We start from the raw sequence: 9,497 nt of genomic DNA on the forward strand, positions 1-9,497 counted from the left end.
GGAGGGGCAGTTTGCTAGTATAAGCAGCCAGATAACTCCATTAGTATGAGACCTTTTAGAATGTGCCCAAAAACAAACCCGTGAGGGCTCGACCCAAAACGGATAATATCATACTAATATGGAGTTGGCCTGCTTAGCAAATCCTAACAAGTGGTATCAGAGCATCAGGTTATAACGGTCCATAATAATCTCACGTGGACTCTTGAATGGACCTAGAAAGCGGCAGATGGGCTACTCAGGGTAGGCTTAAGGGGGAGGCATGTGGACCTTCCCGTATGGGCCTAAAGGGAGCCAGAAAGCCAAAAGGAATCCAGTATGGGTCAAGGGGGAGCCAGATCACACAATCAGGTGGCAGATCTGACATGTGTCGAGCCCGATGTGTGAACGGGAGATTGTTAGGAGTTGTCCCACATCATTTGCGGGAAGGGCAGATTGCTAGAATATAAGCAGCCAGACAACTCCATTAGTATGAGGCCTTCTGGGAGTGACCCAAAATAAACCCGTGCGGCTCGGCCTAAAGCAGATAATATCATACTAATTTGGAGTTAGGTCTTCTTAGCAAAGCCCAACCAGTGGTACCAGAGTTATGGTTATAACTGGTCAAAAAACATCTCACGTGGGCTCCAGAATGGACCTAGCTTGAGGCAGATGGGCTACCGAGTATGTGCTCAAGGAAAAGGAAGGTGGGCCTTCTAGTATGAGCCTAGGGGGAGCAGATAGCCATATGGACTTCAACTATGGGTCAAAGGGGAGCCAGATCACACAACCAAGAGGCAAAATCCACAAGTGTCGGGCCCGATGTGTGAAGGTGAAATTGTTAGGAGTTGACCCACATCATTTGTAGGAGGGGTAGTTTGCTAGAATATAAGCAGCCAGATAACTCCATTGATATGAGGCCTTTTGGGATGTGCCCAAAAACAAACCCGTGAAGACTCGACCCAAAGCGGATAATATCATACTAATGTAGAGTTAGGCCTGCTTAACAAAGCCCAATAAGTGGTATCGAAGCATCAGGTTATAACGATCCATAATAATCTCATGTGGGCTCCAGAATGGACCTCGGAAGCAACAATTGGGCTACTCAGGGTAGGTTTAAGGGGGAGGAAGGTGGACCTTCCAGTATGGGCCTAAAGGGAACCAGAAAGCCAGAAGGATTCGAGTATGGGTCACGGGGGAGCCAGATCACACAATCAGGTGGCAGATCTGACAGGTGTCGAGCCCGATACGTGAAGTGGGAGATTGTTAGGAGTTGTCCCAAATTGTTTGCGGAAAGGGCAAATTGCTAGAATATAAACAGCAAGACAACTTCATTAATTTGAGGCCTTCTGGTAGTGACCCAAAATAAACCCGTCCGGCGCGGCCCGACCCAAAGCGGACAATATCATATTATTGTGGAGTTAGGTCTGCTTAGCAAAGCCAAACACCCGGGACTTTAAAAGTCGGTGCACTCTACACTCCTTCCGTCAAATTTTGTCATTACTGTTAAGTATTACAGGGGTAATATGGTAATTTGACAATTTATAATTGCAATTTGACCGTTAAGGCCATTTAAACTACTGAGCAATTTTCTTTTTATATTTTGACCCTTAACTTATAAATTTAAATTTTGTTGCACAGGGCATTCTATACAGTTTCCCAATAATTATCATCTAAAATATCATTTTCCCGACGCATGATGCTTATAGCAGATTTAATTGAGAACTTTCCTTGGGATGAATTCTTCAAGTAAACTAAATCCCCCATCTCTGGATCATTTGTTAGTTCATATGCTTCAACGTACCATGGTGTAGAAATGGTAAGAAACTACTCCATTTCCAGCTTATCGGTAGTTTGTAGTAACCAAGTTACATTTTAAGGCTTATGCAGTAAGAATATGTAAAGTATAATTTTCAAGATTTAAAAATGTAGCGCCTGAAGCATTTCATGTCAATGTACTCAATGATTAGTACGATTAAATTTGAAAATCACAATATTATTTCCTTAATGAAATTTTGTAACTTATAAACTTGTACTCCTTCAGTCCTGGCCATTTGTTATCGTTTCTAAGATAGTGTCTGACACGCATTTTAAGATGAATATAAAGTACAGTTCTATAACTTTAAAAAAAAAATATTTTTATGAATAAAAATAGAATGTTTAAACACTTATTCAGAAAAAGAAAAATTTTAAAAAAAAATATAGAAGCATACTTTTTATTCATCTTAAAATGTGTGTCAGACACTCTTTTAGAAACGATAACAATTGGGAGGGTGATAAGTGGCATTTTATACCACTTAGAACGTCTTAAAATGGCTTAAATTGGTGTCTTGAAATCAAGTATTTTGTGTATTTGATGCGTTTTTCTAGTGTTTATGCATTTCAGGGTATTAGTTGCATTTCGGAGGAGGAATCATCAAGAATAAGCCTTGGCATGTGTTCACCATTGCGAGAGGAAAAGAACGGGCAGATTACGGCGAAGAAATGGAGCAAACCTGAAAATTTTCCAGTAGGGTCCTGCGCGCCCGCGCAGCAATGCTGAGCGGCCGCGCAGCAGCCTTGCGCGCCCGCGCAGAAATGCTGAGCGGCCGCGCAGGGTCGGGGAAAATAATATATTGTTTTAGACTTCTACTTCTGTTTGGCTTCCAACTTCTATGTAATCTGAGTTTTATGGGACTATTATATAAGTAGATTTGAGACGTTTTTCACAGAGTATTAAGAGGGGATTATGTTTTAGATTGTGTTTTGCAAGAAGCGAAGGAGATAAGGAAGAAGACCGATTTAGCACACAGCAACGAAGAGGAAGCATATATTCTTGTGATTCTTGTTTCGTTGTAACGTTGGATGCTAGTTTTCTTGCTTTGACTTATTTACTCTTGTGACGTACTCTGTTTTAATATAATTAGTTTAGTTGTTATTTTCTTGTGTTCATTTATCATGATTTCATATGAACCCATGATGGCGATAAGTTCTATTATGGGCTAATCGTGATCATGGGGTTGCAACGGATTTACTATGGAATTCTTTAGTTAATTGTTTAATACTTTAGTGTGTGATGATTGCATGATATCTAGTATTGGTTGTGCGTATTCGTCTTATGTGCGTCGCGAACATATAAGATAGGGTGTTAATCTCTTGTGAAGCGACGGTGGATCTTGAGATTTAGAACTTGCCATGCTAGCATAGGTTCATGTACGTTGTGCATGATTAGTGGGTAACTCTAACAGTTTTATTTGCCCTATGTAATCAAAAGGAATAACTTGTGCTTAAATCGTTGTGTTGTCAATTTCTGTAGACATATAGGAACTCAACATAATTGATGACTATTCAATTTCTATCTTAATTGTGGATGTTTGGTAGAATGGTATGTGTACAATGAAAGTTGGCTTTTATCAGTTTTGTGTTATTCGATTAATATCATCACTGTCACATGCTAAAGGTAATAACTATGGCTATAGAAGGAAGTAATAATGAAGTTGTGATCTCATGAGTGTTTATTATTGATAAATTGAAGTGTTAGTTAAGTGGTTAATTAAGTAGCTAATTATAGTTAATATTTAATCAACAATTTTAAGTGTTATTATCTTAACATTGAGAAGTAATCATACATTGGTGAGTGAGTTAAATTAGACAATAAATTAGTCTGAGTCTCTGAGGGAACGAACTAGAAAGTATTCTATATTACTTGCGAACGCGTTTACTTGCGTGAATATTAGTGCGTGATTTCGCCCTAACAAGTTTTTGGCGCCGCTGCCGGGGACTCGGCGTATTTGTTTAGTTTATGTACTTACCATCATTGGTCATTAGGACTCAGTGATTAGGACGTAGTAGTTAATTACTCTTTTCGGTTGTGTTTCAGGTACTTTAGCAAACGTTTATGCAAACTCGTTCTCGTGCTCGCAAGAGGACCTTAGATACAGCTGAGGAGAAAGACGAAGTTCTTGATACACCGGAGAAGTTAGATTTTGAGGATTCGGATTCAGGAACTGAGCAGAAAGAACCAGTAAACATGGGAGATCATATTGTTCAAGCTGATCCAGCTCTTATGGATTTTTCTCGGCCTAAAATTGATGACATTCAGTCAAGCATCCTTCATCCGGCTATTCAAGCTAACACCTTTGAAATCAAGCCGGGCACTATTCAGATGGTGCAGAATTCTGTTTCTTTTGGAGGAGCGGCAACTGAAGACCCCAACATGCACATAAGGAATTTTGTCGAGATCTGCAGCACTTTTAAGTATAATGGCGTGACTGATGAGGCTATCAAGTTGAGGCTTTTCCCATTCTCACTGAGGGATAAGGCTAAAGACTGGTTACATTCTGAACCAGCCGGGTCAATCACTACGTGGCAAGATCTTGCGCAAAAGTTTCTGGTGAAGTTTTATCCAATGGCAAAGACTGCTGCTATGAGGAGTGCTCTTACTCAGTTTGCGCAGCAACCTACAGAATCTATGTGCGAGGCTTGGGAACGCTACAAGGAAATGTTGCGAAAATGTCCACATCATGGAATGCCGGATTGGATGGTAATCACTGGTTTTTATAATGGTTTGGGGGCTCAATCTCGGCCCATGCTCGATGCAGCAGCTGGAGGCGCCTTATGGGCTAAAAGCTATACTGAGGCGTACAATCTTATTGAGACGATGGCTGCAAATGAGCATCAAAACCCAACTCAGAGGATGACATCAGGCAAGGTAGCAGGTATTCTAGAAGTTGATGTAGCCACCGCTATTGCAGCCCAGCTCCAAGCGCTATCAATGAAGGTTGATTCTTTGGCTACGTATGGAGTTAATCAAATAGCTATGGTTTGTGAGCTTTGTGCAGGTTCTCATGCTACGGATCAGTGTTCTCTTGTCAACGAATCTGTTCAGTATATGAATAATTATCAGCGACAACAGCAGCCTGTGCCAGCGACCTATCATCCTAACAACAGAAATCATCCAAGTTTCAGCTGGGGAAATAATCAGAATGCTATTCAGCCACCATATCAGCAAGGAGTGAGTAAACAGTTTAACCCACCTGGATTCCAGCAACCACAGCAGTATGCTACAAGACAATCATATCCTCAACAGGGAAGTGCAGCTGCACCTACTAGTGCTGATTTTGAGGAACTTAAGCTGTTGTGCAAGAGTCAGGCGGTTTCTATCAAGACCTTGGAAAATCAAATCGGTCAATTATCCAATGCAGTGCTCAATCGTCAACCTGGCACTCTTCCCAGTGACACGGAAGTACCAGGCAGGCAGGAAGCTAAAGAGCAAGTCAAGGCTATTACCTTAAGGTCTGGAAAAGTAGCTGATGCTAAAAAGGCAAAAGAAGTCGAAGTTGAAGTTCGAGATGAAGAATCTAAGCAAAAGGAGAAAGCGGCGGAACCAAGGAAGACTACTGTTGAACACACTCTGCCTGAGGCTAATACAGGGGAGAAACAGCTCTATCCTCCACCACCTTTTCCTAAGAGATTGCAGCAACAAAAGCTGGATAGAGAGTTCGAGAAGTTTCTGGAGGTGTTCAAGAAACTTCACATCAATATACCTTTCGCTGAGGCTCTGGAACAAATGCCTAGTTATGCGAAGTTTATGAAGACTATTCTTTCAAGGAAGGTGAAACTGGATGACCTTGAAACCGTTGCTCTCACGGAAGAATGCAGCGCGGTTCTGCAACAAAAGTTACCACCAAAACTGAAAGATCCAGGAAGCTTCACCATTCCTTGCACCATTGGTAATCTAACTTTTGACAAGTGCCTTTGTGATTTGGGAGCAAGCATTAATCTGATGCCGTTGTCGATCTTTAAAAAGCTGGACCTACCTGATCCAAAACCCACATACATGTCGCTACAATTGGCGGACTGTTCCATTACTTACCCAAGGGGCATAGTTGAGGATGTGCTCATCAAGGTGGATAAGCTCTTCTTTCCTGCTGATTTTGTTATTCTGGATTTTGAGGAAGATAAAAATATTCCCATAATCTTGGGGAGGCCTTTCTTGGCGACTGGCCGTACCTTGATAGATGTGCAAAAAGGAGAACTTACTATGCGGGTTCAAGATCAGGATGTGACCTTCAACGTATTCAAGGCAATGAAATTTCCTACAGAAGATGAGGAGTGCTTAAAAGTGGATGTGATTGATTCTGCGGTTACTTCGGAACTCGATCACATGCTAATGTTTGATGCATTGGAAAAGGCCTTAGTGGGGGAATTTGACAGTGATGATGAAGATAGCAACGAGCAATTACAATATCTGAACGCTTCTCCCTGGAAGCGAAAGCTAGATATACCATTTGAATCTCTTGGTACTTCTGACCTCAAGAACGCTGAAGGGAATCTCAAACCATCAATAGAGGAAGCGCCTACCTTAGAGCTCAAACCATTACCTGAACACTTGAGGTATGCCTTTTTAGGTAATTCATCTACGTTACCTGTTATTATTTCAGCTGACCTTTCAGGTAGTGAGGAAGACAAGCTCTTAAGGATTTTGAGAGAATTCAAATCGGCTATAGGATTTACTATAGCAGACATCAAGGGGATAAGTCCCTCATATTGTATGCATAAAATTCTGTTAGAGGAAGGTAGTAAGCCAACTGTGGAACAGCAGCGAAGACTGAACCCAATCATGAAGGAGGTGGTGAAGAAAGAAATTCTGAAATGGCTAGATGCAGGCATCATTTATCCTATTTCTGACAGCTCGTGGGTGAGCCCTGTACAATGTGTTCCTAAGAAGGGAGGTATCACTGTGGTCGTAAATGAAAAGAATGAGCTCATCCCTACTCAAACAGTTACAGGATGGAGAGTATGTATGGATTATAGAAAATTGAACAAAGCCACAAGAAAGGATCACTTCCCTCTCACATTCATTGATCAAATGCTTGACAGATTGGCGGGACATGAGTATTTTTGTCTTCTGGATGGGTATTCCGGGTATAATCAGATTTGTATTGCACCAGAGGATCAGGAAAAGACTACCTTCACTTGTCCATTTGGCACATTTGCTTTTCGTAGAGTTTCGTTTGGGTTATGTGGCGCCCCGACCACCTTTCAGAGATGTATGATGGCTATATTCTCTGACATGATTGGAAATAACGTCGAAGTGTTCATGGATGACTTCTCCGTCTTTGGACACTCATATGATGAATGCTTGAATAATCTGCGCGCCGTACTCAAAAGATGCGTGGAAACTAATTTGGTGCTTAATTGGGAGAAATGTCATTTTATGGTGCGTGAAGGCATTATCCTTGGGCATAAGGTCTCTAGCAAAGGTCTGGAGGTGGACAAGGCCAAGGTGGGAGTCATTGAAAATCTTCCCCCACCTAATTCAGTGAAAGGAATCCGTAGTTTTCTCGGTCATGCGGGTTTTTATCGGCGATTCATCAAGGACTTTTCAAAGATATCTAAGCCGTTGTGCAATTTACTTGAGAAAGATGTGCCTTTCAAATTTGATGATGAATGTTTGGCAGCATTCGAGACTCTCAAGGAGAGTTTGATCACGGCACCAGTTATTACAGCACCAGATTGGACAGAACCGTTTGAGATGATGTGTGATGCGAGTGACTATGCGGTAGGTGCAGTTCTGGGACAGCGCAAGAAAAATCTCTTCCATGTGGTCTACTATGCGAGTAAGACTTTAAATGGGGCCCAATTGAACTACACCACTATTGAGAAGGAGCTTTTGGCTATAGTCTTTGGCTTTGAGAAATTTCGATCTTATCTGCTTGGTACGAAAGTGACAGTATTCACTGATCATGCAGCTATTCGCTATCTGGTTTCTAAGAAGGATTCGAAGCCGAGACTCATTCGTTGGGTGCTTTTACTTCAGGAATTTGAGTTAGAGATCAAAGATAGAAAATGTACCGAGAATCAAGTAGCTGACCATCTCTCTAGGTTGGAGAATCCCGATTCTACTTCACAAGATACGACGTTAATCAATGAATCTTTTCCGGATGAGCAGTTGTTTGCAATTCAGGAGGAAGAACCATGGTTTGCAGATATTGTAAACTATCTTGTCAGCAATATAATGCCTCCCAATTTGACATCCGCGCAAAAGAAGAAGTTTCTGCATGAGGTGAAGTGGTATATGTGGGCTGAACCATATTTGTTTAGACAGGGAGCTGACCAGATCATCAGGAGATGTATCCCGTTCTGTGAGACGGAGGGGATATTACGAGACTGCCATTCCACGGTTTATGGTGGACACTATGGAGGTGAGAAAACGGCAGCTCGTATTCTGCAAGCAGGTTTTTTCTGGCCCACCTTGTTCAAGGATGCTCATCAGTTTGTTTTAAGGTGTGATCGTTGCCAAAGAGTGGGAAATTTGTCAAGGAAGGATGAGATGCCATTAAATGTGATGCTTGAAGTCGAGGTCTTTGATGTATGGGGAATCGATTTCATGGGGCCTTTTATCTCGTCTTGCAATAATCAGTACATTTTGCTGGCAGTCGATTATGTCTCAAAATGGGTCGAAGTTAAAGCTTTACCGACAAATAATGCAAAGGCAGTGCTAAATTTTCTTCATAAGCAAATTTTCACAAGGTTTGGAACACCTCGGGTAATCATAAGTGATGAAGGATCGCATTTTTGCAACCGTAAGTTCACTTCCATGATGCAGCGTTATAATGTGAATCATCGAGTAGCTACTGCCTATCATCCGCAAACAAATGGTCAAGCGGAAGTGTCTAACAGAGAGATAAAGCGCATTCTAGAGAAGGTTGTTTGTCCATCAAGGAAGGATTGGTCTTTAAAGCTCGATGAAGCTGTTTGGGCTTACAGAACAGCATACAAAACTCCACTTGGGATGTCACCGTTTCAGTTGGTGTACGGTAAGGGATGTCATCTACCGGCGGAGCTTGAGCATAAGGCCTACTGGGCATTGAAGAAATTGAACCTGGATTTAGATGCAGCTGGTAAGAAAAGAATGCTTCAGCTTAATGAACTTGATGAATTTCGACTTCAAGCGTACGAGAATAACAAAATGTATAAGGAAAAGGTGAAAAGGTGGCACGATAGGAAGCTACATCCTAAGTTGTTTGTGCCAGGGCAACAAGTTCTGTTATTCAACTCTCGGCTCCGACTTTTTCCTGGGAAGTTGAAATCAAGGTGGTCTGGACCTTTTATTGTCAAAACTGTGTTTCCACATGGAGCGGTGGAAATTTTTGAGAATGATTCGGACCAAGCATTCAAGGTTAACGGTCAGCGGTTGAAGCACTACTATGGGGACATGGCAAACCGAGAGGTGGTTAGTGCCATTTTGTTGACTACGCGAGAAAGGAACGGAACGTCAAGCTAATGACGAAAAAGAAGCGCTGCGTGGGAGGCAACCCATGAATTGTTGTTACAGGAACCCTTAGAAGTTAATAACCTATCCAAAAACACAAAAAAATCAGAAAACAGGGGCTGAAAAAAAAAAAATTCCAGAGACCCTCTGCGCGCCCGCGCAGCTTGCTGCGCGCCCGCGCAGAAATGCTGAGCGGCCGCGCAGGGGTCGAGTTCCAGAAATTTTTTTACAGTTCAGAAAAAAAAAAAAAAACACAAAAACCCAT

At 41.9% G+C, this 9,497-nt stretch overlaps 1 non-coding gene across 1 annotated transcript; it reads right to left on the reverse strand.

Annotated features, from left to right (window-relative positions):
• Window positions 1–4,378: 4,378 nt before the first annotated feature.
• On the reverse strand, window positions 4,379–4,485 carry LOC141699012 (small nucleolar RNA R71). The gene has a single exon (XR_012565504.1). It is a non-coding gene; the product is annotated as a small nucleolar RNA R71 (small nucleolar RNA).
• Between the last annotated feature and the right edge of the window lie 5,012 nt (window positions 4,486–9,497).

This window comes from Apium graveolens, chromosome 11 (assembly GCF_009905375.1).
Source record: "Apium graveolens cultivar Ventura chromosome 11, ASM990537v1, whole genome shotgun sequence".
NCBI lineage: Eukaryota > Viridiplantae > Streptophyta > Magnoliopsida > Apiales > Apiaceae > Apium > Apium graveolens.